This window comes from Lepisma saccharinum, chromosome 27 (assembly GCF_977018435.1).
Source record: "Lepisma saccharinum chromosome 27, izLepSacc3.1, whole genome shotgun sequence".
Lineage (NCBI taxonomy): Eukaryota > Metazoa > Arthropoda > Insecta > Zygentoma > Lepismatidae > Lepisma > Lepisma saccharinum.
In genome coordinates this window covers 15,941,707-15,957,602 of record NC_139255.1, presented here as the reverse complement: position 1 = coordinate 15,957,602, position 15,896 = coordinate 15,941,707, and the positions used below count along the sequence as shown (strand labels likewise).

The 15,896-nt window shown below is 29.8% G+C and overlaps 1 pseudogene; it reads left to right on the top strand.

Annotated features, from left to right (window-relative positions):
• Positions 1-11,671: 11,671 nt before the first annotated feature.
• On the top strand, positions 11,672-12,673 carry LOC145980157 (NADH-ubiquinone oxidoreductase chain 5 pseudogene; annotated as a pseudogene).
• Positions 12,674-15,896: the final 3,223 nt, after the last annotated feature.

The following is a 15,896-nucleotide window of genomic DNA, read 5'->3' as shown; positions in this document are numbered from 1 at the left end:
TTAAATTTCTAATTATTTCAATACCTACTATGATTGGTATTAGTAGTGCTGGCACACCTTCTGGTACTAAGTGTGCTAATATATGTTTTGTATTATTAATTCATCCAAATAGTATAAATGATAATCATATTGGTAGGGCTAGGGTTAGGGTAAAAACTAAATGACTTGATCTAGTAAATACATAGTGGAGTAGTCCTATTGAATTATTAAATAGAATTATTGAAAATATACTAATAAATATTAGAGTTCTTCCTTGGTGATTAATTATTCCTAGAAATGTTTTAAATTCTTCGTGTAATTTTATTATTATTATGTTATATAACATAGAGGTCCGTGATTTTATTAATCAAAATGGGGCTGGGATTATTAATAATCCCAAGAATGTTCTTATTCAATTTAGTGATATATTTATAATTGATGATGTTGGGTCGAATGATGAAAATAATCTTGTTATCATTTTCAATATTTAATTTTTGGTTTATTTTCTATTTTAGAATTGTTATTATTTAATAATTTATTATGATTATAGTAGTTAACAATTATAAATAAAAAATAAATTAATATAAATATTGTAAACAGAATAATTCAGTTTAATGGGTATATTTGTGGAATAAAAAAGTATCTGTATAGATAATTTAGGTTTGACACTCCCATGTTATATATTAACTAACTTTTTCATTAGAGGTAGTTGTAATATTACTATTTTGTGGTTAAAGAGACCATTACTTACTTTTCAGTCATCTAATGATTCTTGTATATTTTTTATTAATCAATTAATAAAAGATTTGTGAGTTGTAGTTTCAATAATAATTGGTATGAATCTATGATTAGACCCACAAATTTCTGAACATTGTCCAAAAAATAAACCAATTCGACTAATATTTACTCCTGCTTGGTTAAGTCGTCCTGGAGTGGCATCTATTTTAATTCCTATAGATGGTATAGCTCATGAATGTAATACGTCTGCAGATGTAGTTAGTACTCGAATATCTATATTAATTGGTAGTACTGTTCGATTATCTACATCTAATAAGCGAAATGATTCTATTGTTATTTCATTTGTTGGGGTTATATATTAGTCAAATTCTGCTTTTATAAAATCGGAGTATTCATAACTTCAGTATCATTGATGTCCAATAGTTTTAAGGGTTAGTGAAGGTTGATTAATTTCATCTAATAAATATAATAAACGTAGGGAGGGTAGTGCAATAAAAACTAGGGTAATTGCTGGTATAATTGTTCATATTGTTTCTAACACCTGTCCTTCTAAAAGTATTCGGCTTGTTAATTTATTGTTAAATAATGATGCTATTAGGTATCCTACTAATACTGTAATTATAATTAAAATTAATATTGTGTGGTCATGGAAGAATATTATTTGTTCTATTAGTGGGGAGGATCTATCTTGTAGTCCTATTTGATTTCAGGTTGCCACTTTTAAGTAAGGATATAGTCCTTATATTTGAAGCTTAAATTCAATGCACTTCTCTGCCACCTTAAAAATTAGTTGTTAATAAGAAGTATTGGAAATTCTGAGTATGTATGTTCGGAAGGAGGTGATATTTGATATCATTCAATTGATGACGCTTGTTATAGATTAAATAATGTTGGTTGAGCACTTGTTATACCTTCTCAGGTAATAAAAATTATAATAATTACTGCTGTAAATGATAAGATTGATCCTAATCTTGAAACAATATTTCATATTGTATATGCATCTGGACAGTCCGAATATCGTCGTGGTATTCCTCTTAACCCCAGAAAATGTTGTGGAAAAAATGTTAAATTAACTCCAATAAATATTGAGATAAATTGAATTTTTAATCAATCTGGATTTATTATTACTCCTGTAAATAGTGGAAATCAATGTACTAGTCCTGCTATAATAGCAAATACTGCTCCTATAGATAATACATAATGAAAATGTGCTACAACATAGTATGTATCATGTAATACAATGTCTAGTGATGAATTTGCTAGTACTACTCCTGTTAATCCTCCTATTGTAAATAAGAAAATAAATCCTAATGCTCATAATATTGATGGGGAGTAATTAATTTGTGTTCCATGGAGTGTGGCAATTCATCTAAATACCTTAATTCCTGTTGGTACGGCAATGATTATTGTAGCTGCAGTAAAGTATGCTCGTGTATCAACATCCATTCCTACAGTAAATATATGATGTGCTCATACAATAAATCCTAGAAATCCGATTGCTATTATTGCATAAATTATTCCAAGGACTCCAAATGTTTCTTTTTTACCTCTTTCTTGAGTTACAATATGTGAAATTATTCCAAATCCTGGTAGAATTAGAATATATACTTCTGGGTGCCCAAAGAATCAGAATAGGTGTTGATATAAAATAGGGTCCCCACCACCGGATTGATCAAAAAATGAGGTATTTAAATTTCGATCTGTTAATAACATGGTAATTGCTCCGGCTAGAACTGGTAGTGATAATAATAGGAGAACTGCGGTGATTACTACTGATCATACAAATAATGGTACTCGTTCTATAGATATTCCTATAGTTCGTATATTAATTACCGTTGTAATAAAATTTACTGCCCCTAGAATAGAGGAGACTCCTGCTAAGTGTAATGAAAAAATTGATGAATCTACAGAGGCTCGGCATGTGCAATTCCTGCAGATAGGGGAGGGTATACGGTTCAACCAGTTCCTGCACCACTTTCTACAATTCTTCCTGATAATAGTAGAGTTAATGATGGGGGTAGTAATCAAAATCTTATGTGGGAAGGCCATGTCTGGGGCTCCAATTATTAGAGGTACTAATCAATTCCCAAACCCCCCAATTATAATAGGTATTACTATGAAAAAAATTATAATAAATGCGTGTGCAGTTACAATTACATTGTAGATTTTATCATCTCCAATCAAACTTCCTGGTTGACTAATTCTATACGGATTAAGATACTTAATGATGTTCCAACTATTCCTGATCAGACCCCAAAAATTAAATATATTGTACCAATATCTTTATGGTTAGTAGAAAATAATCATCGTTGCAAGAATGAGATGACTGAAGTTATAGGTGATAAACTGTAAATTTATTTATGAGTTTTAAACTCTCTCATTAATTTTGGCCTTATAGTTAATAATAATAATAATTTTGAACTGCAATTTCAGGGTGATACTTTGTATGTATTAAGGCCTAAAAGAATACCTCTTATTTATGACTTTGAAGGTCATTAGTTTAAAATTAACTTAAAACCTTGTAAAAATTTTATAGAGATATATAAATTGGTTGAATTAGAGGTATTCCACAAACTGAGAGAAAAATTGTAACTACCGATAATACTTGTTCTTTTAAATTTAATGGTTTGTTGTTAATAATATTTCATATATTAGTTTTATAATTTATTAAAATTGATGTAAGTGAGGTTCGTAAATAGTAGTATAGGGTTAATAATGATATACTAATTAGGATTGTAATTATAATTAATTGCGTAAGGTTGGTTGTTTGAATAATAACTATTCATTTTGGTAAAAACCCTAATAGTGGTGGTAGTCCACCAAGAGACAATATTGATATAAATAAGGACATTTTTTTAATTGGAGAAAGTTTTAATATGAACAATTGATGTACGTAGTATGTCTTGTTTATTGAAAATAGTATAATGGCAGAGGTGGTCATAAGGATGTATAGTAGTAAATATGTTAATCAGGTGTTATCTTCTGATGTTATTCTTAGCATAATTCATGATATATGGTTAATTGATGAAAAGGCTATAATCTTTCGTAATGAGGTTTGATTTAATCCTCCAATTGCTCCAATAATTGCTGATGTTCTAATTGTTAAAATTAGAATTATGTTTAAATTGTTGATTACATAACTAAGTAATATTGATGGAGCAATTTTTTGAATAGTTGTTATTACTAGACAGTTAATTCATGTTATTCCTTCTATAACTTCTGGTATTCAAATATGAAATGGACCAGCTCCTATTTTTATTAATAAAGCTATGGTTAGAAGTTGGGTCTGTATATTGAAATTTACTGAATTAATTATAACTAATGCTGCAGCTAAAATTATTGATGATGCTAATGCTTGAATTAGGAAGTACTTAAGTGATGCTTGTGTATTTCGTTGATTATTTGGTGTAGAAATTAATGGAATAAAATATATTAAATTAATTTCTAAGCCTATTCAGGCTCCATATCATGAGGTGGAAGAAATAGAAAGGAGGGTTCCTATTGTGAGGGTCAATAGGAATATTATTTTTTGGGGGGTTGTGAGCATTAAAAAGGGAAGGATTAATTATAAACCTTCATATGTGGGGTATGAGCCCTCTAGCTTAATTAGCTTACCTTTTTATTATATTTTGGTGTATGATGCACTATGGGGTTTGATACCATTGGAGAAAGTTTAATTCCTTCAATTATAAAAAATGAATTTCATAATAAGATAATAAGAACATGTTAAATTTCATGTATACTTTACCCTATCATGGTAATCCTTTTTCAGACATCTTATTTATAAAAAAATTATAATAGTGGGTTAATAATATTATTTATTGGACTTTTATTTTTATGATCAATAAGTAGAACCTATTTATTAAATAATATAAAATACTTCAGAATTGTTTTTAATTTTATCTAATATTTTTTAAGTTTTTGTAGTCTAACTTAAAGTAATTGACTTAATTAATATGTCATTTTAAAACTTATTGAGTTTAGAGAAAAAAGAAGTTAATATATCTATATAGAACACAATTTTGAGGGAAAAAAAAATTGTGTTCTATATAGTACGGGAAAGTGAGTAGAAATTAAATATGGGGGAAATTTTCGTGAAATAATTCCTAATTATAATTTAATTTAATTTAATACATATTATATAATAATAAAGAACCTCTCTTTATATTTTAGGGTTAAAGTTTTATTCTAGCTTAAATTTCCTTAGTAAATTTTACATATGTATTTGTTAAAGAGAGGTAGAATTTCCGTCAATTTTTTATGGGTTGAAATGGTGTATTTGAATTTAGTTCGCAGTGTGTGGGTTTGTTTAATTTTAATGTAAATTAGATTACAGGATTTTAAATTTTAATATTTATTTTGTCCGGCTAAATTCGTGCCAGCTGCCGCGGTTAGACGTGGGGACATAAGTGGAAAATTGTTGGCTTAATTGTAGTAATAATTGATTTTTTGGTTGTTTATATTTTTTTTATTAGGTGAAATTTTTAATATAATTTGTTCTTTATTTTTATTAATTCTATAAAGGTGATGTATTAAACTAGGATTAGATACCCTATTATTATCATTGTAAATTTGGTCTGAGTAGTATTAGTTATGATCTTGAAACTCAAAGAATTTGGCGGTGCTTTATTCTATTTAGAGGAACCTGTCCCGTAATCGATATTCCACGTTTTATTTGGCCTATTATTGTAAATATCAGTTTGTATACCGCCGTAATTTGAATATTTAAATATATATATTCTTTTTTTCTATTGAAATATATTTCAGGTCAAGGTGCAGCTTATTAGTAGGGGGAGATGGGTTACATTGTGTTGATTTGGATAATATATTGAAAATATATTTGAAATTGGATTTAATTGTAATTTCGTTTTGGAATAGCATTTTGATTTATTAGCTCTAGGGTATGCACACATCGCCCGTCGCTCTCATTTATATAGGTGAGATAAGTCGTAACATACTAGGTGTACCGGAAGGTGTGCCTGGTTTGATTAGTATCAAAATATTTCTGTTAGTTAGAATATTCATTTACATTGAGTAGTTAGTCGTGCGATTCGACATATTTTGATAAGAATTTTATTACTATTTAAATTTTGTTTATAAATTGATTATATATGAAAAGTAATTTTATTGGGGTTGGTTGTATATTTAGTATATATAAATTAGTTTGTTATAGATTATTAGTACAGTGTTGGGATTTATTAAATATATGAAATATTAATTTTTATTATAGGAGATGTTAATAATCGTACCTTTTGTATCAGGGAGGATTAAATTTTAATTGAATATTCTGTTTTCTCGAAAGGTGAGGAGCTAGTAGGTTAATTTTAAGGTAAAAGTGTTATATTTTTCTGTTAAAATTGCTATTTGTAATAAAATGTTATTCGACTTATCTTATATCTAGTTATTGGGGAATTATATTTAATGTAGTTTTACATTTTAATATTTCTTATATTAATATATATTATAATATTAATGTTTAGTTACGACCAGGGGGATGTGCTTCTGGTCAATATGTTGGTTATAACTTTATAGCAAACTATTATATTTGTTGGTTTGGAGATTGCTAATTTTTGTAATTTTGTTATAATTTATTTGGAATTTTATTAAAAATTTAGTTTGGTTTTACTTGTTTACCTAATTATATGTTTTAATTATTTTTATTTAGAATTTATGATTCTATTAGTATATTATTTAATTAATTAGAGGAATTAGGCAAAATTTATTCTCGCCTGTTCATCAAAAACATCTTTTGATGAGTTTATATGAAGTATAACCTGCCCAATGACGATTGTTTAATGGCCGCGGTATTTTGACCGTGCGAAGGTAGCATAATCATTAGTCTTTTAATTGGGGACTAGAATGAATGGTTGGACGAGGAATAGACTGTCTTTAATTAATTAGTATATAATTTTACTTTAAAGTGAAAAGGATTTATTTTTTTAAGGGGACGATAAGACCCTATAGATCTTTATATTATTTTAATAATATTTTGATTAGTAATATAATTATATATGTTATTAAATGATATTTTGTTGGGGTGATGGGAAGATAATAATTAACTCTTTTTTATTTAATATTCAATAATTTTTGTTATTTGGATCCATTTTTAGTGATTTAAAGAATAAGTTACCTTAGGGATAACAGCGTAATCTTTCTTGAGAGATCATATCGACAGGAGGGGTTGCGACCTCGATGTTGGATTAAGATATCATTTGGGTGTAGCATTTCAAATTTGAGGGTCTGTTCGACCTTTAATTTCTTACATGATCTGAGTTCAAACCGGCGTGAGCCAGGTTGGTTTCTATCTCTTAATATTTAAAGTGTTTCAGTACGAAAGGACCAAATACTTATATATAATAATATTGATTAATAATAATTACTATTATGGCAGAGAAGTGCATTGAATTTAGAATTCAAAAATAAAGATAAATTTCTTTTTGTAGTAGATGATATTAGACTTATTTATTGGAATTATTTCTTTTATTATTTTAGTTGTATGTGTTTTAATTAGAGTTGCTTTTTTTACTTTATTTGAGCGTAGGGTTTTAGGATATATTCAGATTCGTAGGGGGCCTAATCGGGTTGGGATTTGTGGTATTTTTCAGCCTTTTGCTGATGCAGTTAAATTATTTACTAAGGAGCAGACACTGCCTACTTTGAGAAATTATTATCCATACTATATATCTCCAGTTTTTAGTTTATTCTTATCTTTGTTTGTTTGGGTTGTTTTTCCATATCATACTTTGTTATTTAATTTTTATTTGGGGGTATTTTTCTTTTTATGCTGTATGAGAATGGGGGTATATAGAGTAATATCTGCCGGGTGATCATCTAATTCTAACTATGCATTGCTTGGGGGCCTTCGAGCAGTTGCTCAAACTATTTCCTATGAGGTTAGATTGGTGTTAATTTTATTATCTTTTATTTTTTTAATTGGTGGTTATAATTTACTTTTATTTAGTATTTTTCAGGATTATTTATGATTTATTTTTATTGCCTTGCCGCTGGCTTTAACCTGATTGAGTTCTTGTTTAGCTGAAACTAATCGAACTCCTTTTGATTTTGCTGAAGGAGAGTCTGAACTTGTTTCTGGGTTTAATGTTGAGTATAGTGCTGGTGGGTTTGCTTTAATTTTTATGTCTGAATATGCTAGTATTTTATTTATAAGTGTTTTATTTAGAATTTTGTTGTTGGGTGGATACCATTTTTCTTATTTTTTTTACTTGAGGGTTATTTTTTTAGGATTTATTTATATTTGAGTTCGAGGTACACTACCACGATTTCGTTATGATAGGCTTATATATTTAGCTTGAAGGAGTTTTCTTCCGGTTTCTTTAATTTTTTTTGTTGGCTTTAGGGGGTTAATTGTATCAATTTATATTTAGTTGCATAATAATTAGAATGTGAAAACTTCTAGAATATTTACATTCTATTTTATGTTTTCAAGACATACACTTAAAGTTTCAGTCAAGAAGTCATTTTTTTAAAATTTTATCTCATAATAATAGTGTTGCGGGGGAAATATATAAAATATATAATTGTTAATACTTGCCCAGTAGTGATGTATGGAGTTTCTACTGGCCGGGCCCCAATTCAAGTTAATAAAATAAAGGTTGCAAATATTAATCAAAATAATATTTGATTTAAAGGGTAGAATTGTAGTCCACGAAAATTTCTTTTATGATGTATTGGTATAATAAATAAAATTATAATAGATAATACTAGTGCTACCACTCCCCCAAGCTTATTTGGATTTGATCGTAGAATGGCATATGCAAATAGAAAGTATCATTCTGGTTGAATGTGTACTGGAGTTACTAGTGGGTTTGCTGGGGTAAAATTTTCCGGGTCTCCTAGGGTTGTTGGAAATATTAATGAGAGTTGTATTAATCTTAAAATTATAATTATAAATCCTAGTGTGTCTTTTATGGAGAAGTATGGATGGAACGGGATTTTATCCATGTTACTATTAATAGCTAGTGGATTATTAGATCCGGTTTGATGTAAAAAGAGTAAATGGATTATGGATATTGCTCTTAAAATAAATGGTAATAAAAAATGAAAGGCGAAGAATCGGGTTAGTGTAGCACTATCTACTGCGAATCCCCCCCAAATTCACTGAACTAGTATAGTCCCTAAGTATGGAATTGCCGATAGCAAATTAGTAATTACTGTAGCTCCTCAGAATGACATTTGACCTCATGGTAATACATATCCAACAAATGCTGTTGCTATTGTTGTTAATATAATTATAACTCCAATAGATCATGTGTGAATATATAAGTAGGATCCATAATATATTCCTCGTCCAACATGTATATATATACAAATAAAAAATATTGATTCTCCATTGGCATGAATAGTTCGTAGTATTCATCCATAATTTACATCTCGGCAGATGTGTATTACTCTAGAAAAAGCTAAGTCTGTTCTTGAAATATAATGTATTGCTAAAAAAAGACCTGTTAAGATTTGAATTGAAAGACATATTCCTATGAGTGAACCAAAATTTCATCAGTAGGAAATATTTAGTGGGGCTGGCAAGTCTACTAATGCATTATTTGCTAATTTTAATAGGGGATGATAAATTCGTGTTGGTTTTGTCATTTGTAATTAATTTAATTATTTTTACAGGCCCATATGAGAGTCTAGTAATTTTTACAATTGCAACTAATGTAATAAATAGGTATACTACTGTTATAGTGGTTATTATTATAATGGATTCATTATATAATTTTATTCCTGGTAGTGGGGGTGTACTTCTTCAGGTTGTATATGTATCTATATTTTGTAGTGTTGAGGGAGTTAATAATGGGTCTATTATTATTAATATAAATAAACATAATAGTATTAGGGTTATACCCATAATTATTATTTTTGTTCTTATTTTGAATATTTCATTTGGAGTAAGTCTTGTTGTATAAATAAATAGAACCAGCATTCCCCCTAAAAATACTAGGAATAGTACATAGGAAAGTCATGTAGATTTTAGGAATGTTGATATTGTTAGACATGCGGTAATAGTTTGTATAATTAGTATAATTCCTATAGATAGTGGATGTTTTATTTGTATTATTATTAGTGCTAATAGTAGCATAATAGTAATTAATATTAATTGTATTTTGATATCAAGGAGTAGTTTAATAAAAATATTGGCTTTAGGAGCTACTGATGATATAATTATATCTTCCTTGATGTTTTTAGAATTATTAATTCATTTATGATTTACAAGACCATTGTTTTGATTAAACTATAAAAACTTATGTTAAGAGTATTATTTATACTAATTATTTTATTTATTAGATTTTTATGTTTTATTTCTCAACGCAGGCATTTATTAGTAACTCTATTAAGACTTGAATTTATTGTATTATCCTTATATTTATATATAACTTATTACTTTATTAATAATCAGGAGAAATCTTATTTTTGTTTATTATTTATTTCATTTTGTGTGTGTGAAGGGGCCCTTGGCTTGTCTGTTATAGTATCAGTTACTCGTACTCATGGTAATGATTATTTTAATTCTTTTGTATTATTGAAATGTTAAAATATATTTTTTATTTTATATTTTTAATCCTTTTGAGATTTAATAGTTCTTTGTGAATGGTGGTACAAGTTTCTATTATTTTTGGTTGTTTTTTGTTTTTATTAATAGTGTGGGTTGGTATAGGGGTATGAGGGGCTGGTTATTTTATTGGCCTGGATGTAATATCTTATTCTTTAATTTTACTTAGTATTTGAATTATTTTTTTAATAATAGTAGCTAGAAATAGTATTATATCTATTTATTTTTATCCTTGTAGATTTATATTTTTGTTAATTATTTTATTATTACTGTTAATATTAACTTTTATAAGAATATTTTTTTTTTTTTTAAAGGATCATTGGTACCTACCTTATTTCTAATTTTGGGGTGGGGGTATCAACCAGAGCGAGTACAAGCAGGGGTATATTTACTTTTTTATACATTACTTGCTTCTTTACCCCTTTTGGTTGGTATTTTTATATTAAATTATAGGGTTGGGGTCTATATATATATATATATATATATATTTAGATATATTAATATTAATATAAACTATTTTATTTGATATGTTAGAATAATATTTGCTTTTTTGGTAAAAATACCTATATTTTTGGTTCATTTATGACTACCTAGGGCTCATGCGGAGGCTCCAGTTAGTGGGTCTATGATTTTGGCTGGAATTTTATTAAGGCTTGGTGGATACGGTATTTTGCGAATTATTTCTTGTATTGAGAGATTAGCTGTTAAATATAATATTTTTTGGTTTGGTATTAGAATTGTTGGTATTTGAATAATTAGCCTTGTATGTATACGTCAAATTGATTTAAAGGCCTTGGTTGCATATTCATCTGTAGCACACATAGGTCTTGTTTTAATAGGAATTATAACTATAGGGGCGTGGGGAATAAATGGTGGACTTACCCTAATAGTAGCACATGGTCTTTGTTCTTCTGGAATATTTTGTCTAGTAAATATTACTTATGAACGATTAGGTAGTCGTAGTATATTAATTAATAAGGGAATAATTAATTATATTCCTAGATTATCCTTATGATGATTTATATTAAGAATTACTAATATGGCCGCTCCACCCTCTATTAATTTGTTGGGTGAGATTAGTTTATTAAATAGAATTATTGGGTGATCATACTTTAGTTTTGTAGGTGTTTCATTACTTTCTTTTTTAAGTGCTGGATACACTTTATATTTATATTCTTATACTCAGCATGGAATATATTATTCTGGTGTGTTTTCTTGTTGAAGAAGTAATATTCGTGAATATTTATTATTATTTTGTCATTTATTTCCATTAAATTTTTTAATTATTTTTTGTTCTCCAATGTTTCATTGAATTTAAATTATTTAAGTAGTTTAAGTAGAATAGTAAGTTGGGGACTTAGTTGTAACTAATAAGTTCTTAAATCAATGGTTTTTAATTTTTTTATTACAAGCATAGTATCAATTATTTTATTAATTAGTAGAATAATTTTATTATTATTAGGGATGTTATTTTTAATTAAGGATGTCACAATTTTTATTGAGTGAAATATTATTAATTTGAATAGCTCTAGTATTATTATAACAATATTGTTTGATTGAATATCTTTAATTTTTATGGGGTTAGTTATATATATTTCTTCTATGGTTATTAATTATAGAGGTTCTTATATAGAGGGTGATTATAATATAAATCGGTTTATTATTTTAGTTTTATTATTTGTTGGATCTATAATGTTTTTAATTATTTCTCCTAATATTATTAGAATTATTTTGGGATGGGATGGTTTAGGGTTAGTTTCTTACTGTCTAGTAATTTATTATCAGAATGTTCGTTCCTATTCTGCTGGAATATTAACTGCTTTGTCTAACCGAATTGGTGATGTATTTATTTTACTATCTATTGCTTGAATATTAAATTATGGTAGCTGGAATTATATTTATTATTTATGATTAGTTTCTGATTTTGATATAGCATTAATTACTAGATTTATTGTTATTGCTGGGATAACAAAGAGTGCGCAAATTCCATTTTCTGCATGACTGCCTGCAGCTATAGCTGCACCAACCCCAGTTTCTGCATTGGTTCATTCTTCTACTTTAGTTACTGCTGGGGTTTATTTATTAATTCGTTTTGGGGATATATTAATATATACTGTTCTTGGTAAGATACTCTTATTTTTATCCGGATTAACTATATTTATAGCTGGGGTTGGTGCTAATTTTGAATATGACTTGAGGAAAATTATTGCTCTATCTATATTAAGACAGCTTGGATTAATAATGTTAACATTATCTATGGGATTAAAGGAGTTATCATTTTTTCACTTATTGACGCATGCTATATTTAAATCTTTATTATTTTTATGTGCTGGTGTAGTTATTCATGTTATAGGAGATGTTCAGGATATTCGCTGTATGGGGGTTTAATTAATAATATATAATTAATATATATATATATATATATATATATATATATATATATATATATATATATATTATGCAATCTAAATAAGTAGTTGTAAAAGTTAGCAATTCTACGAACGAACGAAAATCCACTAAAATTCGTGGAAGGCAACAACACACACGAACAAAAGGGTAGCGATTAGACAAGTGGTCATATTTGTTCTCTTCCGTGGGATGAGAATATTCGACCACGAATATTCAATGAGATTGATATTCCAGCGCGCTGCCAACTCACAGATCTAACAATGATTAAGGGTCACTGCCGTGATGAACTATCGGAAGTTTGAATTTTCCGGATACCATTGGCAAAAGACGGAGGAGGGTGCCAATGGCGGGTTTCGGAGACTACAGGATGTGGCAGTATTTAGGGCGTGCTAAACTCATGCTTCCGCAATACTTCTGCATAACCAAATTAAAATCGTCCAGTGGGTTTAGCGTGGTCGTTTTCGAAATAAGGCGCTGAATACTAATTCCCATCACGTGCGTGACCCGAATGAGAGTAGGATTCTCAACTCGGGTCAATTTCGGAAGCTTTATCAGTAATTAAATGGAACAGAGAGCTTTCTGTAAATTTTGAAATTCACGCAAGCAAGGCTTTGCAAAAAATGATGTATATGAAAGTCCGCGACTGGAATCGCTGCTGGACATAAAAGTTGTAATAACAAGAAGTTAAAATTTTCGTCCAGGAATGAGTATTGTTCAGTAATATTGCGTTCAACATCAGCCGTAAATAAATGTCAATCATTTAAAAAGAAAACTATATTTTGTCCTTCCATTTAATATATTCTTATTATCAGTAATGCGTTTTAAATCCGAAATAGTTAAATATTCATGTAGAAACAAAGATCGTTTATGCTTCTAGTTGCCTCCCCTTTGGCGCAGTGGTAGTTTGAATTCAAGGGATTACGGGTTCGATATACGGTGGAGGCAGATAGTGGTTCGGATCCCACTTTAAACTGTAGGCTAGTCCTCAGTAGTTTGTCGGTAGTAGCCTTTGCGTAATGTCAGAAAATAAACACTATCAAAGTATCCCAAAATGATTGATTGATTTGGTTTATTTTACTTCGATCTTCTGCCAGTTTTAGCTAATCGTGATGACGAGGCTGAGTGATGATATGTTGAAACTGAAAAAGTGAAATTTACAAATAGCACCCATGCTCAGGCTGGAATTCGAACCCGGGATCCTGGCATCGTAGCGCGCTGTGTTAACCAATCTGCCATGGAGGCCGGTATATCCCAAGTTGTTAAAGAAATGAGTGAAATTGCTGTTTTCGAGCGCCTCAACATTCTAAATTACAGCGCTTAAACAAACCTTAAAAGGAAACAGAGACGACAACGGCGGAGCCTTGGAATTTACAGTTAATCTGTACTGGATGTAAATATTTCAAGCAGAATCTTAACCACTAATAAATACGAAAAAAATTAATTCCAGGTAGCTGGGTCAAGTAAATAAACACACGTGAACTAAAGTTGGCCAAAAATTTAAGCCCCTTTTCATTTCGTTATCGTTTCATATGGATCTACACCGCAAAAGTTCAGTTGGCGCAGGTGTAACGAACGCTACGTGATGGGCATTTCCTTGGAGATGACAAACAACTGGCCACGAACATGGTGGCGGTGCGATTCCTGACGTCACATAAAACCCACGTATACAACACTAAGACTTTCATTTGGGCTACTTTTATATGTATGTTGAACCTTTATAGCATTTTAACGCTTTAATTTCCTTTGGTTGTGTGGTATCCATAATTTCGAGTCACTTTTGTTTGTAACAAGGTGTTTGTTTTCCATCCGAGATTTCTTCTTTACTTTCATTCCTTTTCTTTTTCCATCTTGACGTGCGCAACTTTTGAGACGCCCTTTTTATTAAATTTTCCTCTCTTCTTATTTTCCCCTTCTGGCCGTCAGAAGTTGTGGTGAAACTTGCAAAAGGTAGGCCCTTCCCTTCCCTTCCCTTCCCACATCTTGACATCTGCAACTTTTCAAACCTATCAGACTGGGAGCTGGCGGGGAAGCACTCTCCAGGATTACCGGGAAACGCAGCAAATTAAGGCCGATATGTTTCCGGGGAACAAGAAACTTTGTTAAAAAGCAATATTTGCCTGGGGTGCTCGGTTACGTGAAGCTGAAGATGGTGCGAGCGACTCGATTTCCAGTCAGATGGCACGAACAAATTGGAATGCAACCGAACTAATTCTTGAAACGCTATTTTCTAATGAGGATATGAAGCATCTTGAGTAAATTTACATAGTTATATTTATTGTATAATTAGGTTCCTTCAAGAAAAATACCATCCCAAAGTTCTATGGCTTTATCACAGCACCGATAGGAAGGATTATATTTATTGTGCATTCAACGGATTTAAATTAAGTAGCTTATTTCTGCATATCATAGAACTATTGCTAACACAGATTAATGAAAATATCTAAGCAATTCGCCACTTGTGTGCCCACACACACACACACACAAGCACTAATCCATACGAATGGACACTTATCTAAGAAGCTAATGAATCCTCTAATCAGAAATTTCTGAGAAAAGCAACACCCATCCCCCTTTCCCTGCGTAAGCCTGCGAGTAAAAATTATATTTTTCAATACATTCACCAATGGAAAATTTTAAAAATGAACTTATAATTAATCAATTTAAATTTTGAATACCCGTTGGACGAACTCCTAACGTAAATCATCTATTTTAATACGCTTTCTCTTCTACAGCCTTACTAAAAATAACGCACATCTAAATGTTGCCATTTTCTTTCCTGGAAACAGATTCTTAATAAAGCTTAATTATTCTCTCGTGTCCTATCTTGTGTTCTTTATGATTTCTGTTCTTGTTATTGTTATAACTGTTACACTTCCATTATAAAATGGTCGTACTCGCCTTGGACGTTGTTGTCTGTATTTTTAGCATTATGATTCCAAGTTTTGCTTTTCTCCCAAGTTTCCGCACATGAGGAAATGTTTACCCTTTCAAGCTAAGCAGAATCTATCACCCTCTTGACTCATATTTCGGGACTTGTACTGCGGAAAATATAATTTATATATCCTGCGTTCTGTGTCTAAATAATGACACATCAAAGCATAAAACCGACTGAAAATGTTGACGGTAAGTTGTGTCTGCAGCAGCATTCTAGGATGAAATTACTTGCCTCGTAGCGTATGTAGAGCATTCAGGCCAAGCTTGG